Raw genomic sequence first — 21,948 nt, forward strand, 5'->3', positions numbered from 1 at the left:
CCCGAGTTAAAATGAATGGAACCTCGTTCCCAGAGCATTCCCACTGAGAATAAGCCTTGATGTCTCCCTATCCATTTAAATCACTTCTATTGAAACAAGAACCTTACATAGGAGGGTACTTGAAACATAGGAATGCGACATTCGTAATGCTAGCAGCGTGAAGGTGAGCCAGGTGAATGAGGCATATTCTCAAAAGAATTATTTTGATAGCTGTGTATTCATTTGCCTCATCGCCTCTGTTTCATTTTTTTTTTTAAGACATACTGTGTGGCCTTTCAGCTCACTACTCAAGGGTTGTTTTTGAAGGCATTGTAATCAGCATGCCCTTTGTCTGTGAACTGTCAAGCCTTCGCTGTGACTGTTCCTGACCGTGTTTCAGAAAGCTTTTACTCTGTGGGAGAAACAGAGCCGACATGGTCAACAATTTCATCACCGTTTTTAACTAACAGCTAATAAAGAGGGCAAGCTCAGCAAACTCCTTTCACTGAAGTGAGGCTTAGTGGTTTGGGATTCCTGCACAAGCTCTACTGAGCATTGCTTGGTGGATTCTATGAAGGACTGTGATTTCTATTATATATATATATATATATATATATATATATATATATATATATATATATATATATTTACATAAAGTTTCCAAAAAACATACAACCTATTTTCTCATCTTATACAATGTTTTGGACTTCCATCAACCACATCTGAAGATTTTTCAGTCTTTATCACTTAATCGGCATTTCATTACTTTCACTATTACTTTTAATAAAAGGTAAAGAGACCCCTGACCATTAGGTCCAGTCATGACCGACTCTGGGGTTGCGGCACTCATCTCGTTTTATTGGCCGAGGGAGCCAGCATACAGCTTCCGGGTCATGTGGCCAGCATGACTAAGCCACTTCTGGCAAACCAGAGCAGCGCACAGAAATGCCATTTACCTTCCTGCCAGAGCGGTACCTATTTATATACTTGCACTTTTTGGTGTGCTTTCAAATTGCTAGGTTAGCAGGAGCAGGGACCAAGCAACGGGAGCTCACCCCGTCGCGGGGATTCAAAGCACCGACTTTCTGATTGGCAAGTCCTAGGCTCTGTGGTTTAACCCACAGCGCCACCCATGTCCCTATTACTTTTAATAGTCCTTCACTAATAATTCTCTTCATACTTTTCTCTCCAATATTTCACACAGTCCTCCTTACAAAAACTTCTTGCATTCCTACTAGCGTAATCTGTTAATTAGAATTGCTTTTCAAATAATTCACATATTTATTCCAGTCCTCTGAGAATCTCTGATCCCGCAGGTTTTGAATCCTTCCTGTCTTCTTATCTAATTCTGCATAGTCCATTAATTTTGTCTGCCATTCTTCTTTCATCGGTAATTCTTCTTGTTCCCATTTCTGTGCCAATAGTACTCTTGCTACTGTTGTTGCATATAAAAACAGTTTATTATCCTGTCTCTTAATATGCTCCCCTACAATGCCATGTAGAAATGCTTCTGGTTTTTTTTATAAATATATATTTCAACAGCTTTTTCATCTCATTATATATCATTTCCCAGAAGCTTTTCACTTTCGTACATTCCCACCACATGTGATAAGAAGATCCTTCTTTTTCTTTACATTTCCAAAGTTTATTACTTGTTTTAGACATTTTAGCTAATTTCACTGGTGTAATATACGATCTGTACATCATTTTCATCACATTTTCTTTCAGAGCATTGCATGCTGTAAATTTTATTCCTTCTTTCCACATTTCCCCCCAATCTTATAACTGTATGTTATACCCAAAATCCTTGGCCCAGTGTATCATAACTGACTTTACTTCTTCATCTTTCAAATGCTGGAAGGACTGTGATTTCTAAATGATACCATCTTAGCTTGAGATAAGCTTATTTCTTTCACCTGACTTTCTTGCAAAAGTAATCAAATGACACAACAGAAGAGCAAATACACCAGAACAAAACAAACAGCACAAGTTGAAACCATTCAGTGCTACCTACAGATAAAATGAAACACAAAATCGGATAAAAGAGGGTGCGCTGCTGCCTATCCAATAGAATTAGTTCAGTAATTATTGCATTTACCAACCTACACAGGAGTGTAGTGTGAATAATTCTGGGTTCATGTCTGCTGCCTTTGCAAGACACTTGTGAAAACAACAGAGATGAGATACTAGCTTTTCCAGAAATGGAGCTTCATTCAGAAGGTAAACAAAATAGCAATTTAATCATTAAATATATGCACTCTCACAGTGAGTCCTTATGCTCTGTATGAAACACAAGGAAAGAGAGTGAGGTCAAATTGAAAAAGAATGCAAAAAGGGAAGACTTGCTTGGCGATTTCAAGGCATTGCTGGGTGGAGCCCACTGGAATTGCATCAAGACAGTGGAGACAGAGGGGGAAGGAAGTAAAGGTGTTGATCAAATTCAGAGGAATCCAAATTCCCAATATGAGGTAGGGTGCCTCAGAGTGATTTTCAGCTTGTCAGAGGTGAAGTTGATAAATACAAAGAAGCATGAATAGAAGTGTGGGCAATTGAAGTACTAAAAGGTGCCTCAGTGACCCAGCTACCAAAATTAAATAAATAAAATGCTGCAGACAAATTAATGCCACCACAGCACCAGTGTGGCGTGATGGGAGAAGGGAGAACAAACACCAGAGTGGGGAGAGGTTGGAGGGAGAGCTCTATTGTGACAGAAAATCACTGTATTCAGAGGGAATGATGTGGAAAACAAATCCCAGTTAGTTCTTCCTACCCCCAAATAGCCCAGCATGAATGCCTGTGTACACATTTGTCTCCAGTTTGGCATATTACTTACTCAAGGAATCCTTTCACATGTATGGAATTCTTAGACCAAGTGCCCCCCCAAAAAAAAAACTTGGGATAATTAATTTTGCAGGCTTTGTATCATCTGGAGGGTGTGGCATGGCTACAATTTTACCTCATTCTGTCAAAAGGAAATTATAGGCAGACTCAACCACATACAAGTAGAGACTCAATTGCACATAGGCATCATCTACCCTTACTAGGGACAATCTCACAAAAGACCAGACAACAGCTGTCCTCATTTTGAAAATCTCCCTACCTTTTCAAGATGTTTTTTTTTCAGAGGTTGCGGGACATCTGTGCTAGCCGAACGCTCCATGTGAAGTGTTCAGTCATACAAATTGAGATGTTGTTGGAGAGACATCAGGGGAGGATTTATTAAAAGAAAACGATAGATATAGGGAAATGAAAACAGCTCAGGGGAAATTATTGTAATTGCATATTGAAGAATTCTCTGTGTCGTTAATTTCAATCTACACCCACATTATTAGCAGATCAATACAACAATCAAGACAGTATTGACATGTACTTTTTGACAGATGATACACCATGGGGAGAAATCCCTCCTCCCTCTTTCTCTCCATCTCAGATTCTTAGACTAATCTCTCCTTGCCTGAGCTATTGAGACTACAAATATGAGCACTATGAGCTTATTCTCTCCGTAGTCCTGCTTAGAAGAAGCAATGGACAGATAGAACAGACAAACTGATACAGGGTATGTTCACAACACATTGGCATTCAGTAATAAGAGCAACTTCAGTGTTACTTCACGATGAATTGTTTCATTTACAACAAAATATATAAAATATTAGGTAGAAAATGTTAATAGTCTATATATATACACAGAGACAGACAGATATATACACTATTATACTATATTCTCTCTCTCTCTCTCTGTATATACACACACACACACACACACACACACACTGTGGGTGGGTGGGTGGGTGTGTTTGCAAACAAAGAATCTCAGAATGCATTCCGAAGTGGTGAATATTGCTTTTGTTTTCCTGATTATAATGCTAGTGCTTCTGTCCTGTTTTCTTACATTCCTTTCACACTGCAGTACCTGTTGCATTATGGACCTGTGGCCTTTTGACTGATAATATTGTCATGTCATGCTAAATTTCATCAACCCCACAATAACAAATGTCATTGGACGGCATTAGTGCTCCCCCACTCTTTCCACACAAGAGTGCTTCGGTTTCCCCATGAGTCCCCCATGAAAAAAACCCAGGAAAGAACTGTGTGCTGGTATACTGCCCCAATGTTGCCACTTTACTCTTGCAATTTTCTGGGTTTAGTGGGCTGCAAATGGTTTTTCCCCTGGAAGCAATTAACACAGAAATGAGCACTGAACTTTAACTATATTTTGCTAGATTTCTGAAAGCGGCTTCTATTTTGTGGGAAAGCACAGACATAATGCAGAATTTAACACCTAGGGAGACGTTGGGGAAATGGAACAAACTGCCACGTGAATGCAGCCTCAGGCCCTCCCCTGCTGCAGTGTGTAGAGAGAGGAATTATCCATCTCTGAATTTCATATTGACATCTGTAGTACTGTGACTCATTGTAGAATCAAGACTTCCATTATGAGTTTAAGTCTCTAGGAACACTTCTGATATACCCAACAAGGAGGTTCTTCAGCTGACTTATCCAAAGCAAACTATTTGGAACGCTCTGCACAATGTTTTGCCCCTTTCAGGATTGTTTCATTCTTCATTTCCATAAATGCTAAATTCACTGTGAAACTAATAAGTAATAAAAAATAAAACCATATGCTGCAATAACAAGATAAAAGTATCTTTCTTTTCCCAATGGCCTTTACTTAGGACAGTTAATATTTGGCAATGAATCAGACACATTACATTTCTTTTCCACAGATGATTGAATGTGGTTTGATGTCTTTTCATTAGACTCAGGACATGAAAGGCTTGTAGTTCTGAATATAATTTTCTGGTGGCAAAGGGAGAAGTCATTTTCCTTGACCATGGAACTGCTAAGAAGTCACATATGCGAAGTACAAGGACACAAGGCTCATCATTGTTTCATAAATGTAGGAGAACACATTGATTGCTCTACTTAATATTTGCTGATTGGCAATTGAATGTGCAAACTCACCCAATATACTGTATGCTATACTGTGCTACAGGATTTGGCAATGGCGATGGTGGTGGCAGTGGTAAACGCTCTGGCAGTGACCTTAAGAACGTAAGAAGAACCTACTCGATCAGGCCAATGGCCCATCTAGTCCAGCATCATGTTCTCACAGTGGTGAACCAAGCCCCAAAGCAGGACCTGAGTGCAGTGGCACTCAGTGATTGTCTCGAGTGTCCTGATTTCAATGAGATGCACAGGAAGTCTTTGATTTGGCTGATCCTAGAAAGGGTCAGAGCAAGCTCTGACACACTGGAAGAAGCTAGTGAAGTCCCTGTTTGTTTTGTCAGGAAGGAGGGAGAGAGAGAGAATGGACTCAAGGTGGAACAGAGCGGAAGCAGCCATAGGTGCAACATAACTTTCAATTTTTCAACGTAGCATTTCTTTGGAAGATGTTTTTAGAACAACCAAGAGTCCTTCAGCAGTAGAAGCTCGAAGGAGGCAATAGATCAATTCTCTGGTTCATCTTGTGTGGGTCCATAGGCAGCAGAACCAAGTTTCCATTCCCGAAGCCTCAAAGAATTACCTCTCCCACCAGATTCTGATGGCTGGTCCACAGACTTCTTGGAGGATCAACAAAGCCCTACTGAGAGAGCTCCACAGCTGCAAATTCCATTGCTGCAAAGGAGTCAATGGCTGCTGCAGCAGAAAGCCCTGCTCCTCTAATTAGCCCAGATATAGCACTGAGAAGGGTGGGGTTGCCAGTCAATGGCGATTTTGCTCTGCTATAGTTGCTCCAGGACCTTGCTATAACAACTTGAATGTTTGGCCCCAGCTACAGGAGCACTATCCATGGTCCTGAATCCACACATTCATCTCTTGCAAAGCTGATGACTCTTGCCTTGCCCTGCCTTGCAGCCCTTCTTGCCTGGTTCCTGAGACAAGACTTTTGTTGTATCCTGTACTTGAAATTTAGGTTCAAAACCCTTTGGGAAAGCAATCTGCTTTTGTTTCTTCTATTCTGCAGGGGCACATTGTACAATTACAGTAGTCTATAAATTATATTTATATATTTATATTGATTGCATTCATATATTTAAAGGTAAAGGGACCCCTGACCATTAGGTCCAGTCATGACTGACTCTGGGGTTGCGGCGCTCATCTCGCTTTATTGGCTGAGGGAGCTGGCGTACAGCTTCCGGGTCATGTGGCCAGCATGACTAAGCTGCTTCTGGCGAACCAAAGCAGCGCATAGAAACGCCTTTTACTTTCCCGACGGAGCAGTACCTATTTATCTACTTGCACTTTGATGTGCCTTCAAACTGCTAGGTTGGCAGGAGCAGGGACCAAGCAACAGGAGCTCACCCCAGTGTGGGGATTCGAACTACCAACCTTCTGATCAGCAAGCCCAATAGGCTCAATGGTTTAGACCACAGCGCCACCCACAGCCCATTCATATATTTATGCACCACTTAATACAAAAACAGTCTCCAAGTGGTTTACAAAAGAAAACTAACTAATATAATATAATAAATATAATATAATATAATATACCTCAAACTATGACTCTAAAATGAAACAATACTTACAATAGCACATAATACACTAAAATCCCAGAAAGGCAAAAAACATAGCAGCTTTAAAAACACATTAAAGAATCAGGGGAAGTATACCAGGACAGATGAGTCTTGAATTCTCCTTTGAAGCTCATTGAATTTGGTGGCTTCCATACTGTAAATTATAACAGAAGGAATTTTTAATAGAAGGAGGAAATGGTCATTGCTCCACAGCTTAGGACTTACACTTCTAACTCATGGGCAACAATGACAGCTACATAATCAGTGATAGCTTTTGCCCCGCATTTTCTTTGCAGTTCATCCATTTAAATACTGAGCAAACTAGATGCCACTTAGCTTGTGAGAGCTAATGAGATCACAGCTCAGAGTGTGATATCTGCAGGCACTGTGCTATAACTGCTAATTTGCTGAAAAGCGAGAAATGACTATAAGATTTGGCATGTTGTGGTAACTGTTGCAGTACATGTCTCTTCCCTTGTGGCAACTGCTACATGAGGTGATAGCATTGGCCTTCCCATTCTGAAAGAGCAATCAGATTCGACTAAACTCTGATTTTGAAAAAGAGGCATTTCAAAACAAACTGAGTTTAATTTTTTTTTGCTAAAATTGGCAAATAAAACACATGCCAGTACTCTATGGGTATTTCCCCAATCCCAAGGGCAGTGCCAATTAAAGCACATTGCAACAGTGCAATCAAGATGTCACTAGAGTACAGTGGTACCTCGGGTTAAGTACTTAATTCGTTCCGGAAGTCTATTCTTAACCTGAAAGCGTTCTTAACCTGAAGCACCACTTTAGCTAATGGGGCCCCCTGCTGCCACTGTGCCGCCGGAGCATGATTTCTGTTCTCATCTTGAAGCAAAGTTCTTCACCCGAGGTAATATTTCTGGATTAGTGGAGTCTGTAACCTGAAGCGTATGTAATCTGAAGGGTATGTAACCCGAGGTACTACTGTATAGATTACTGCAGCCACCTTATCTGTCCAGATAGGGCAGTAGTTAGGCCATGAACCTAAGCTGGTGGAAGGCACTCTGTGCTGCCAAGGTCACCTCCTAGATATCTCACAGAACCATAGAGTTGGAAGGGACCCTGGGGATCATCTACTCCAACCTGGGTTATGCAGTTGTCCCATATGGGGATCGAACCTGCGAACTTGACATTATCAGCACCATGTTCTAACCAACTGGGAATCCTAGAACTTGGACTCATTTAAGGCAGATAGGTAGGTATTACCTGACCAACCTTGAACTACAATCCTGATTTCTCACCAGTCACACCAGCTTATAGGAGATCCCCCTTTCTCTTTGTACCTGTTAATATTTCCTCATCCTTACAAAGAACACAAGAGGAGCTTGCTGGATCAAGCCAATGGCCCATTTAGTCCAGCATCCACTTCTCAAGAATGGCTAACCAGATGCCTGTGGGAAACCTGCAAGCACTCCTGTGGCTTCCAGCAACAGGTAATCATATACAGTGGTACCTCGGGTTAAGAACTTAATTCGTTCTGGAGGTCCGTTCTTAACCTGAAACTGCTCTTAACCTGAGGTAACACTTTAGCTAATGGGACCTCCCATTGCCGCCGCATTTCTGTTCTCATCCTGAGGTAAAGTTCTTAACCCAAGGTACTATTTCTGGGTTAACGGAGTCTGTAACCTGAAGCGTCTGTAACCTGAAGCGTCTGTAACCTGAGATACCACTGTAATGCAGGGGTCAGCAAACTTTTTCAGCAGGAGGTCGATCCACTGTCCCTCAGACCTTGTGGGGGGCTGGACTATATTTTGAAAAAAATAATGAATGAATTCCTGTGCCCCACAAATAACCTAGAGTTGCATTTTAAATAAAATGACACATTCTACTCAAGTAAAAACAAGCTGATTCCTGGAATGTCCATGCACCAGATTTAGAAGGTGATTGGGCCGGATCCAGCCCCCAGGCCTTAGTTTGCCTACCCATGATATACTGTAATGCCATTCCAATAATATCATTACTGAACAAAAGAACTACCGTTTCCTTCCTCTCCCTTTGAACATACCTGTAAAACCCTTTTTAATGCTTTTACCTACTCTTGCAGCCACAGCTGGTATGCATAGCTTTCAGCATCAAGGTTCCAGGCAGCATAAGAGCATATGCATTCATAGATCCTAGACCCCAGTGAATTGGGTGACATGGGGACTGAACCTGCAACCTTGGCGTTATCAGCATCACTCTCCAACCAACTGAGCTATCCAACTTTACTACATTTACCTCAAGTGACAGCAATGCATTTAAGAAAACCCCCAAACTATGAATACACTCCTTTAGAGGGAGACTCTTGAGAGTCCCATGGACTGCAAGAAGATCAAACCTATCCATTCTTAAGGAAATCAGCCCTGAGTGCTCACTGGAAGGACAGATCGTGAAGCTGAGGCTCCAATACTTTGGCCACCTCATGAGAAGAGAAGACTCCCTGGAAAAGACCCTGATGTTGGGAAAAATGGAGGGCACAAGGAAAAGGGGATGGCAGAGGACAAGATGGTTGGATGGTGTTCTCGAAGCTACCAGCATGAGTTTGACCAAGCTGCAGGAGGCAGTGGAAGACAGGAGTGCCTGGCGTGCTCTGGTCCATGGGGTCATGAAGAGTCGGACACGACTAAACGACTAAACAACAACAGAGGGAGTGTGACCTCACCAAAGATGCTCGCATGCTACCTGCCTACTAACAGCATCACAATCTTGCCTGGATCAAGTTTAAATTTAATGGCATTCATCTAGTCCGTTATCATGAACAAGCACTGATCCAACCCAGATTAATGTGGAGCTGACCCAGCTCAAATCTTGAACTAATATAGGGGGTCCTTGCACAGTTATCTGGTCCTTCCTTCTTCCACCCACATGTTTAATTTGAGTTTTAAACCCTGATTCAACATACAGCTGGAAGTGGGGAGAAGGAAAGGTATTTCTCCTTCTCCCTTCCCCTCTCCTGGCCACGTGACTGTGCAAAGCCCACCAAATGCGTTCAGGCCCAGATCCAGGTTAGGACCACTCAGCCCCAGATTGGCTCAGGTTTCAGTAGGGCTGCTACAAAGCACTGGATCTTGATCCCTGTGCACAGCCCTAATTGAGGCCATTGTGAAGAAGCAAAACATTGCTCTGATACTGGCCAATATTAGTGGCCACCCTGCATAAAATTACTACCTTGAAGAGCTGCTAGCAGTAACTACAGACCATACAGAGCTAGCTGAACCAATGGTCTGACTCAGTATAAAGCACTTCTTATGCCTGTTGTTCCATTTCATAATTATTCCAGGGGTTTGCTCTGCTCTGGCATTTCATTTTTTTCCTTGAATTCCAGTTTAAATTGTGGAAATTGGTAAAAAATAAATAAATAAATCTCAAATTGGAAGTATGTGCGAGTGGAAATAAAAGGACCGATCTTTCACATTACTAATAAAGCCCTCAAACCACGTAAAGTGCATTTTATTTCATGCATTTCCCAATTGCCTATTAGGCCCGAGGGTCGGAAAAACAAGGAAAGCACTTACTACAGAGGGGCAGATTTTAACAAAGTTTTGAAATTGGCCTGCCGTGTAGAAAATAGTATTGGGTCTTGAATAATGGCAAGAAATGAATGGTGTGTGTGTGTGTGTGTGTGTGTGTGTAGCTCACTTTGCTATCTCTACAGTGTGAACTTGATGGATTTATTTAAAGTAAATAAACAGCATTCTTTGCAGAATCAAATGTTATATATGACAATGTGGATTGTAGTTCCATTTGTGTTTCACAAGCTGGTCTCCGACCATAAAAATAAATTATTAATATTATTATTATTAACGTGGATCATTCATTTTTAAAAGCATTTTTGTTATGTAAAGTGCAGCTTGTGTTATGTGAAGTGTGTGTATTTGTAATGAATCCATTGTGGTGTAAACTATTATGTGTCCATTTCATATTTTTATGTTGGTGCAATCAGTGGTCAAACAATAACATCTACATAGGAATGGAAGAGGAATCTTTTTAAAAGATGGATTTTGGCAGTTCTGCCCTGGTCAAGCTTTTCCTGCATTGGATTGCCTCTTGCATTAAGTTGCATTTTACATTGTAGTTAAAAACAACAACCAGCCAACTAACTTTATGCAAAATTATATGCACAATATGCATATTATAATACACATAAAACAGTCAAGTCTCATGTGGTACTACATTTCTGAACTATAATTTTATAGGTATGGCTAGATAAGTATCTATAGACAGTTGTATTGTTGTATGCATGAATTTATGTGCTCCTTTAGGAAATGCAGTGTATAATATGCACATTATAATATGTGTACAACAAGGCATATAATATATGAAAATTTAGCAGAGCTAGGGGGAGAATGCTTGCTTCTTGCTGAGCAAAATGGGAATTAGGAAAAATCCATGAGGATAAGCATTGAGATTTCCAGAAAATTGCCTCCCTAATAAAAATAAAAGCCTCTCTAATAAAACTATTCAAAACTGATTAGGACAGCAAATAGATCGACTACTAAGCACTTAAGGTTTATTTTCTTACAGTGCTTCGGAAAGGTACAGATGCACTAATGGACATCACATTTTTTTCTAATGACAGCCTGGCATCCAACTATTGGTTGAAGTGCCTTCTTCCATACTATCTGCCCTTGGTTCAACAGTCAGTAATAGAGCTCTTTTCATCATCTTGTTGGTGGACATGGCATGCAACATAGTGAAACATGAAAAAAGGCTTTCTCTGTTGTGGCCCCTTTTCTACGGAATGCCCATTCCCTGGAGGTACAGATATAATATTTATTCAAGAATGATAAATCATCTTTTCCTTCCAGGCATTGGGAGAAAATTAGTAAGTTTCAGCTTTAGTATTCTCAAGTTGTTGTTCTTATTGAAAGCTGGATTTAATTGCTTTCATCATTGTTCTGACTGCTTTTTTTTTTTTTTTGCATTGTTGGAAACCACCTGGATGTGCTAAAGAGTAGTCTAGAAATGATATAATGATACACTACAATATAATATGCTCCTAAATGATCTGATGACCCCTGCTTATCTCTGCATAGAACATTGTACATGGGGCTAAGAGGTGCTGCCAAAAACATACCTTGATTCATATTGCCCAATGGCTAGTCTTCTCTCTTTAGGAAAGGTGCTTTGGTAGCTACCATAGTATTATGGACCCTCCAAAATAAGTGCTGTTACCTGGATCCATTTCTATCAGGCATCAATCTGATGTTGAGCATTGTGTCATAAGAAAATTGGGCCTTCCCACAAACTGACTCTAAACTGATGATTTCATAGGAACAACTTGTGATCCAAGAGCTTCGTCTCAGTACCTTGGTGACATTCCAGGGACTCCTGAGTTTCTCTTCTTAGATCATACTCTCCTTAATTATTGCAGTGGACAATAGCTCAGGACTAGGACCCCAGTGCGGATGTGTGATGTCAAATCCACCAATGTCTTCCCAGTAAGAAGCAGTTCTGAGCATGAGTCATATTTCAGAAGCTGAACATTTTTCTGCATTTGCTACTTCCACTACAAGCCTTACTCAAATGGCAAGTTCTTAAAGACCAACAGATTTTTTAAAAAAATCTTCTGCTAATAGCAACTTCACAACATCTTTCTGAGCTGAAAAGTGGCACCCTCGACAGTGAATCAAGTTTTCCGACAGGAGCTCTCATTAACAAATGCTGTTCATTTTTTATAGCGAGAAAGGCATGAGCAAGAGTGTGAAACATTGTCAACCACAGAAAAAGAGAGATGGCTGTAAAGTGCAAGTCAGTTTTATAGCTGGCATTATCATGAACAATGTCCCCATTATCTTTAGGTAGGGGAATTCTTATCCTGTTATTTTGTCTTGAGTTTGAAGATCCTACATATATTATTCTGGCATTTCAGATGCTGGGGTTTTGCTTCAGCAAAAGGTTTTGCTGAAGATTTCCCCGTGAAAATTCATGATTAGGTAGGAGGACATATTGAGGAATTGGCTCCCAGTATGTTTCTGAGCACAATTCAAAGTGTTGGTGCTGACTTTGAAAGCCCTAAACCAGGGGTCAGCAAACTTTTTCAGCAGAGGGCTGGTCCACTGTCCCTCAGACCTTGTGGGGGGCTGGACTATATTTTTTTAGGGGAGGGGATGAACGAATTCCTATGCCCTACAAATAACCAAGAGATGCATTTTATATAAAAGCACACATTCTACCCATGTAAAAACACGGGACAGATTTAGAAGGTGATTGGGCTGAATCCGGCCACCGGGCCTTAGTTTACCTACCCATGCCCTAAACGGCCTTGGCCCTGAATACCCTGAATATCCAGACACTGAGGTCATTCTCTGAGGGTCTTCTGCCAGTTCCCTCACAGCGAGAAGCAGGTTTTCTTCTTCTTGAAACATTCTACTCTCCATTCCACTTTCTCTTGGCCATTCTTTCATCCCCCTGCAATCTTTCACTAAGGAAAGTTTTGGAGAGTCCTTTGTGAAGTGTTGAAAGCCTATCAAAAGCCTCCTTCTCCATGTCTAGCCTTTCTTTTGGGTCTTAGCTAGCATAATGGCCCATGCCTTTGCTGGACCCCCTGAAGAGATACTGCCAGTCAGGGTAGGTGATACCAGATGTGTGGACCCATCTTCTTACCCAGTGAATGTAAGGCAGTCTCGCATCTTAGAATCACTGCTTGCTGATTATGCACATGTGCTAAGCTAAAGAAGCCTATGTGATGGTCTGCTATGAACCCAGCAGGGTTTATTATAATCACTTTGCTTCTAAAAATCCAAATTAGTGAGAAGTAATAAAGAGAGGCAACAATTAGCAGCATGATTTTCACAGATTTATGAAACTGTTGAAGTTTCCATACATTGTGAACTATATGGGCATTAAACGATTCCAAATTAGGAATCTGCTGGAAGACAAAAAGATATTTTCATAAGTTTGTGTGAGCACCTGTTTATGCTTCTTTTCCCTGGAGAAATTCTATCCAGGAATTATAAGACAGGTACTGTCTTGCGCTATGTTGATAGCCGTATGTCAGCAGCGTTGTGAATTTTGCCCTAGTATCTTGCTCTGAGCCTCTGCCTGAAGTAATTGAGACTCCCCAAGACTCACTTGAGTCTTTGAACCTTTGGAGTCCCTTGAGGTTCCTACAGTTCAGATTCCAAGGAATACTGATCTTTCCCTTGATGCATCTATCATTGTCAAAAATACTCTGGACCTATCCCAACACAGAGACAAAAATTTGCTCAGGCTGGTGTTCAGGAATAAACCAACAAACATTTCTGGAAGACGCAGTATAGTAATGTGTATGTGTACATAAAGTACACATCTGCTAACATGTGTCGACATTGTGAGATGGGAGAGAATTCTTTGAAACAGGCACACTTTTTATATGAGCCAAGAAAGCTCATATATATCAAATTGAGCCAAGGTCACTACACTATTGTTCCATGCTGTGCCTGAACAAATCTCTGAGACCAGACAAATTATTCTGGGTAACAGCTCACCAAGCTAGGCCCCAGACCATGAGGTTCTTGGTTCAAGCAGAAGAGCCATGGATTCACAGATATCTAAAGAGATACAGTAATAACATGTTGATTAAATTTCTCAATATTGTATTATTATTACCCCATCTTTCCCCTGACATAATAAAATATGATAAACATTGAGATGAAATATCCTCTGAGACACCCAGCTGATAACTGGCCTTGCATCTCTAAACAGCTTGCTGCCTCATGAATAAGGGAATTGTGAAATTAATATCATACCATTCCAAGCCTGGTTCAGATGTCACAATCTCGGCCTGATCTGATCCTAGATTTATATTCTGGAGGTAGCTCTTGAACCAGTTTCCCCTCTTAGCTATTGTAGAGAAAGCCTCTCCTCCTCCAAGAGGGGAGGTGTTGTGGGCGGGATGCGATTTCTGCGTCATGCAGGGGCCGTTACGCCCCTTGCCCCACTCACCTGGCTGGCGCACCACGCCCACAGGTAAGCGCCCAACCAGGCGGCTTAGAAGGGGCATGGTTTGCAGTTTAACTTACTGCTGTGCCAGCCATTCCTCCTCATTTTCCGCCTTCTTGTCGCGAGTCACCCACCCTCCACTTCCTTAGAGCTTAGGGCTTAGTTTTTCTCTTGACCTTGCTATGGACCTTAGGTTGGTCACCCAGGTTGCCCAGGGGCCCTGGTAGGAATTTTTCCAATTGGCATTAGGCCTTTTGGTTTTTTTGCCTACCTTGTAGCAATCGTCACAACTTTATTGGTATTGGCGGTTAGATTAAGCATTGGAATGTGTTGATGGTGTGTGGAAGGGCTAGGTGTGGCCATCGCCTACCCCTTCAAATTTGGGTATTCCGTTAAAGGAATCCGGTGGTCGTGGATCCTGGCCAATGCCTGTGTGGCGGGGGGCCATGGCATGACCCTCGGTGACATCAGGGGAGAGCTTATAGTTGTATTAGCATCAACAGGCTCCACCTTCTGGTGAATAAACCCCCTTTGGGCTCACCCCTCTCCGAGTTGGTGGAGTCAATCTGTTGTGGTCCAATGCCTAAGCCAATACCTTCTCACTTGCTGTAATCAATAAAGTTGTGGCCTTTTCTTGCCCATTAACCTTATACTCTGTGTCTGTGTGTCTTCATTCCACAAAGCGGGGATTGGGTCCTCGAACCACAACTGTGGTATAAACCAAGATATCTTCACCAAATATGGGGGTATGAGTGGAGGAATGAAAAAGATAGGCGGAAGGCGCTGGGGCATGAACTCATTCCTGGTCCAGCAAGCATGGTTTGTGATTCTCTGAGCTGGGCTATGCAGAGCTATTGAGGCATTTCTGCCATACCTCTCAGAGCTCAAAATGGCACATGATCACAGCTACAAACTTAAAGTATGCTTACTTGGAGGGAAGTTCCATTGAATTCATTGACACTTATTTCCAAATTAGCATGTTCAGACTAAGGGCTGTTCTTTGTCTCAGAATGTTAGACTTTCTCTTTTTTTATCTTAATCCTACCAGCTGAGGAAGAGTTTCATGCTACACCAGTGGAAGCAAAATAAAAACAACACGATAAAAGTGCTTCTCTCAATTACCCCAACTTTGCATCTGAAAGAAATACTTCATTGCGGATTAGCATGGCCTACCGAAATCATCTTGATCCTCTCTTCCCAGCTCTTTGAATTCCAAAAGAAATCTACCCCTTGCATTCAGCACAAACTAGCCTGTCACAGATATGTTTTGCTTTCTTATCATGGATGCTGTTTGCCATTAGAAAGAACAGCAAATGGAAAGAGAGTGCCTGTAAACTAATTAAGCCAGATGGATGCTCTCCATTCTAAAGCCAGCATGATCAAACAGCAAGCACAGTGGAAAGTGCAGTTGGCGGAAATCCTCTTTCCTGAATCTCAGCCATATTTAATGTGCTGAATGGCGCACATATGATAAAGGATGAGACATTCAAATAAAAACATATAAATGATTTAAATAAATAAAAAAACAACCCTGCTTGTTATGCTGGAATCTTGCCAATATAAATCACATTGGCTCTGCCTGTCCAGAGTACATGTTTCCTGCTCTTGTGATATGGATTGTAGGAGTGGAGCAGGCCTCCAGAGAGCAGAAGGAAAGAAATAAATGCTACATATTCGGGATGTTGATGCTGCAGCGATGGCTGTGGCAGAGGGGCGGCCTCAGCCTTGACCTCAACCGCCATGCTTCCCCTTCCTCTGAGGCTTCTATCTCCTTTCTCCATGAGCCCGGGCAGCCCCTGAGTTCTTGTTTCTTTGGTGGTGGTGGTGGGGAAGCAGTGCACGGTGGGTCAGGCATGGAAGGCGGAAAAGGAGGGCATGGAGAGGTAGTGGCAGTGAGGCTTGGGCAGCGCAATGCCTCCCTTCCCATCAGAGCAGCCCCAATCCCATTCCCATTTGTGTGCAAACAGGAGGGGGTGGGGATCCCTCAGCTGGGAAGGGAGGCTTCCCGTTGCCTAACTGAGAGTTCCCTGCCCCCTCCTGCTTGCACACAAGCTCTGATAGGCAGTGTGAAGCCTCCCTTCCCAGCTGAGAGATCCCCACGCAGCTCCTGCTTGCATGCAAGTAGGAGTTAGGAGGCTGCTCCGACAGGCAGCATGAAGCTTCCCTTTACAGCTTAGTTGCTGGGGTCGGGGAAAGTGGAGGCAGCCCGGAAGCTGCATCTTACAGCCCCTGCACCACCATCATATGGGGACTTCCAAGCAGCTCCTGAAGCCAGCCACAGCCAACTGCTCCAGTCTGCTGAGACTGCCACTGCTGCGTTTCCAGGGTCATTAGATGAAATCCGGGGACATTCCGGGGATGGAATTTGTCTGGGGACTTATTTGCAAATCCGGGGATGGTCCCCGGGAAACGGGGACATCTGGTAACCCTAATGTAGTCCAATCCCTAAAATGCAATAATCTTTTTTCCCAACGTGGGGCACAAACCTACAACCCTGAGATTAAGAGTTTCATACTCTACCGACTGAGCTATCCCAGGAATATGGTGGCATTTCACAGGGTGCCACCTATCTATTGGCGAGATGCTCCGCTGTGGGCCACAGGTAGGGCAGGTGGTGACACATATGCATTTCATCATCATCATCATCATTTTACCATCTGTTTTGTGCAAGTCTGATATACAGTTAAACTTGTATCTCAGACATGAAAAGAAAATTGCCATATGCACAAGTAAACAAATGCCTGGGTGCGTGCCCACAACGGACCTCAGGTTTTCAGAACTGAAGGAGGCAGTACTCATTGAGGGGAAGGGACAACACCACACAGGGAAAATCCAGGCTATCAAGTGCCACCCACTGGGTAGATGGGAAACATGGAGAGTTCAACTGGAATCGCTTATACGTGGCTGAATGTGTGCAAAATAACAAATAGAAAAATTGCACCTGTTGCAAACCAGTTATGTGTTTACATTCTGATGTGTGCACAGACTTCTTCCCCTTAAGGCTTAAAGTATCCAGTTCTATTTATAAACCAGATTTCAAATGTTCTTTAACAAATGTTTTCCTCCCTTTAATATTTGTATATACGACAGCATATGCATGTAAATCTATGCTGGCCTTTGTTGTCCATGAGACAGATTTCAATATACGTATAGTGGTGTGTTTAATGCCATTAAGACATTAAGAGCAGAAAGGCTATTTTGCTTTTGTGGAATTGAACTCTCACTATATCTGTCAAGGTATCAAAATATCCCTTTTCTTTTATTAGAAACCTCCGCCCCCAAATATCTTCAATGATATATATAATTTCCTAGGCAAGAGACTTTATTCAAGGGTGTGATGCTCATTTCTTCAGCCTAAACGAGTTGCTGCAGATTATCTTTCAGACCAGTGATAGCTAATGCAGTGTTCTCCAAATGGACTACAACTCTAATGATCCCTAGCCATGCTTCCAGTCCTCATCCCCACTAATGGGAGGGCTTTGGTTTCCTTGATCTGCCCCTGACATGATGGTAATAAGCTGTGGATCAGGCCAATGGCCCACCTGTTCCAGCATCCTGTTCTACCAGTGGCCACCCAGGTGCATATGGTAAGCCCTCAAGCAGAACCTGAGCCCAAGAGCATTCTCCCCTCCTGTGGTTTCCAGGAACGGTCACTCAGAAGCGTTTCTGTCTACAACCATGGAGGCAGAACATAGCCATCATTGCTAGTAGCTATTCATAGCCTTATACTCCATGAATTTGTCTAATCATCTTTTAAAGCCATCCAGGTTGGTGGCCATCGCTGCAGCTGGTTGGAGCAAGTCCCATAGTTTAACTACACACTGCAATAAGAAGAACTTCCTTTCACTTGTCCTTACTCACCCCTTTTCCTTCATATCACTATTAGTCTAAACCACTGAGCCTCTTGGGCTTGCTGATCCAAAGGTCAGCGGTTTGAATCCCTGTTGCTCTGTCCCAGCTCCTGCCAACCTAGCAGTTTGAAAGCATGCCAGTGCAAGTAGATAAATATGGTGGGAAGGTAAACGGTGTTTCTGTGTGCTCTGGCACTCGTCACAGTGCTCCATTGTGCTCTGATAAGGCTCCAGGTACGTTCCCTCATTACTCAGAGTATCCAGCAGCAGGGAAGGACGATAAATATGAGCTACATTGCAAAGAGTTTTATTTTTAGTTACGCAGACAGAAACGAAACACCCTCTCTCTGTGAAAGCAGAGAGACAACTGAAAACAAAGGAACAGGAAGCCAGTAAACATCACATCTGTCTCCCATCTCCCGTGAGACTTCCAACAGTCTGGAATCCCTGGAATGTAAACGGAGTCTTGTGACTCCAAGCACTGCACAGTGGCACAGAAACCAACAGTTTAGTCATGCTGGCCACATGACCTGGAAAGCTGTCTGTGGACAAATACTGGCTCCCTCGGCCTGAAAGGTCGTCTTTGACTGGACTTAACCATCCAGGGGTCCTTTACCTTTACTATTAGTGTACTGGTGGTAGAGGATATAAAGTTACACAAAGACTCTCCTCCCCGAAGGGGAGGGGAGGGGTTGTGGTCGGGGCTCGAGCTCCGGCTAGCAGGGGGCGTGGCCCCCTGCTGCCCTCTCACCTGGCTGGCGCTCACGCCCCCTCGGTGGCCATCCAACCGGGGGCCACGGTGGGGGCGTGTTCAGCAGCATTTTGCTGCAGCGCCAGCCTTCCCCCGGCCTCATTCTTCCTTCCTTCGTGTTGCGCTGTGTGGAAGTGCTAGGTGTGGCCATCGCCTATGCCTTCAATTTTTAGGGGTATTCCGTTAAAGGAATCTGGGGGTCGTGTATTCCGTCCGATGCCTGCTTGGCGGGAGGCCTTGGCACGACCCTCGGTGACAGCAGGGGTGAGCCTATAGTCGGATTGGCATCGACAGGCTCCACCTACTGGTGAAGAACCCACTTGTTTCGATCCAATGCCTAAGCCAATACCTTTTAAATGCTGTAACCAATAAAGTTGTGGCCTTTTCCTAGCCCATTAACCTTATATCACGTGTCCTTGTGTCTTCATTTCACTTCACCGGGGTCGGGTCCTCGAACCACAAATGAGACTTCCAGGAACAATCTTTCCCTCCCTCCACAGCCCTTCTTCTCAGCACGCAGAAGGAGACAGCCACAATATCCAGTGGCTTTTCAAATGCCCTCCCTGGGACTATTGGATCGCGTCCTAAATACTTGTATTGCTTCTGATAGCGGGCATGTGAAAAGTGTGTGCGGAATCAATAAAGCAATGCTGGCGATGTCTCCCCTCCTTTTTGTTATATGACTAATTAACTTTAGCAAGTACTTGTCTCATAGCAACCCATATCTGATAAAGAACACCTGCCAGCCCATATGGTTTGGGAAGGAATTTTCTTGTTTAATAGAATAAAAGTACTGCTCCTCAGCTGTCTGTAACCATTAGTTAGCAGGAATTTTGCAAGGGAACTGGGGGAAAAATGAGGATTGTCAAAGCTCAACAAATCTGCCTTTCAAAAATGATCATGTCCAACTGTCATCCCTGGTAGACGCTCATCTTCAGAGGATTGCTATCAATAATGCACAGCTATAATATTCCGGTCCTTCCATGCATGTTGCAAATAGCACAGAGTCCCTGTAGGATTGAACTCAGTGGTATGGCGAAATCAATACAGTCTTGCAGAATTGCAAAACAAGCTCTCATTATATTAACTGTAACTCATAGCTGCGGCAGCTGCGATGAATTCCAAGAGATTACCTGGATAAAAGTACAAACAAATGTTCAAACAAGCTAATCCTGAAGTATTTGTTAACCTGACAGTCTCATTTTTGGCAGAGGAGGATGACCCTATGTCACTTTGAACAAAGTTTTGCCTGAGTAATTAGAGGAAAGGAACCTGATAAATATGAATCTTCCCAGAAGTTTTTATTTTTATTTTAATCCAAATCATTTCTGATAGATAATTTTTCTCTTTTATAACACTAGAAGTTTGCCTGGCGCCTTCGTTATACACCTTTTTAACCAGGCCTTTGGTTGATCTTATTGACATCCAACACCCTTTTAGAATGTGGTTCTTTGGGTGTGTTTTTTTAATTGGGTTATTGTTTTTGGTTTGTTTTTATATGTTGTGGTCTTGTTTGTGAACTGCCCTGAGACCTCCGGTTATAGGGCGGTGCTTAAATTGAATTAATAATAATAATAATAATAATAATAATAATAATAATAATAATAGAAGTCTGAATTCCCCATTGAAATTCACTGGCAATAGGTTCAGGACAGAGAAACGTAAATATTTCACATGAGACATAATCATGATTATCATAATGTGATGCACGAGAAGAAGGTCATATCACATGGGGGGCACTGTTGTTGTTGTTGTTAAGGTCCCCAGGTGAGTCAAAACATTAAAGCACTATATTTAAAACAGTTTAAAATAACTTACAGTCAAAGAAATGAACTGGGTCCTAAATATGTGTGTGTGTGTGTGTGTTTTAAAAGGCAAAGTAAAAGAGGACATATTCATCACAAGCTGTAGAAATGAAGGTGTTAAATAAACCTCTTTGGAGTGGGATTTCCACAATGTAGGGACTACCACAGAGAACGCATTCTGGGCTCCCCAGCTTCTGAGGGCAGTGGAGATACTAAGACTCACTTTCCTCTGCACCCCACCACTGTTTGAGCTCTGGCCATTTCCTCAATCAGGTTGCAGTTGCTTCTCACAAAAGAAAAGTGGAGAGGAAGTTGTGTGTTAAACTTTTTGGAAAAACCATGGCAACAGTGATTTGGAAGGTTGGGCCCTCCCTTTATAATGGCACGATCAGCACCACTAAACTAGATAGAATTAGGAAGACAAGTGAGACTGAGAAAGTATAAATCTTTTGGAGAACTATTAGATTATAAACTAAGTTTGTGGGACATAAAAATGCAAACAAGATGACAAATTGCTGATAAAAACTTTTAATGATGAAAATGGGAGCGGGAGGCATGAGGAAGTCCAAAGAAGTTGTGAAAATATGTTATGACATATATTGTATTGTGAGTTATTTATGTATTCATATTGAAAACCTTAATAAATATTTTTTTAAAAAATATATATAATGGCACGATCAAACTCAGGATTCCCTGAATAACTGATTTGCGTCATATTTTTCTGAGTACACCCAGAGAGAGGGTTCACATTCTGTGTGTACAGACACATGTACACACCCATACCCAGATGACTAGGAATTATTTAAGTTTTAATTGCATTTTATATTTCCTGCTATGAAACTCTGTGTGCTTATGCAAATATCTGGTATAAATGAAATCCATTTTCAGCCCTTGAAAAGGCTTGCATAATGTTTCCAAGATCTTAGAGTGAACTTGTGTTGCTCTGTAGATATAAAAGCTTATACCGCTGGGATAAGAACTGAGGAATGCATGTCAAATGTGATTAGGACTGAAGAAAGGGCAGTGGTTGGGAGGGGGAAAAGAAGGGGATGTTCTTCAAAGTTACCATTGACAGGTCAGTATACATCTCATATTGAGTGTGTGGAAATCAATCAGAT

This window comes from Podarcis melisellensis (assembly GCF_964234715.1).
Source record: "Podarcis melisellensis genome assembly, chromosome: 10".
Classification (NCBI taxonomy): Eukaryota; Metazoa; Chordata; class Lepidosauria; order Squamata; family Lacertidae; genus Podarcis; species Podarcis melisellensis.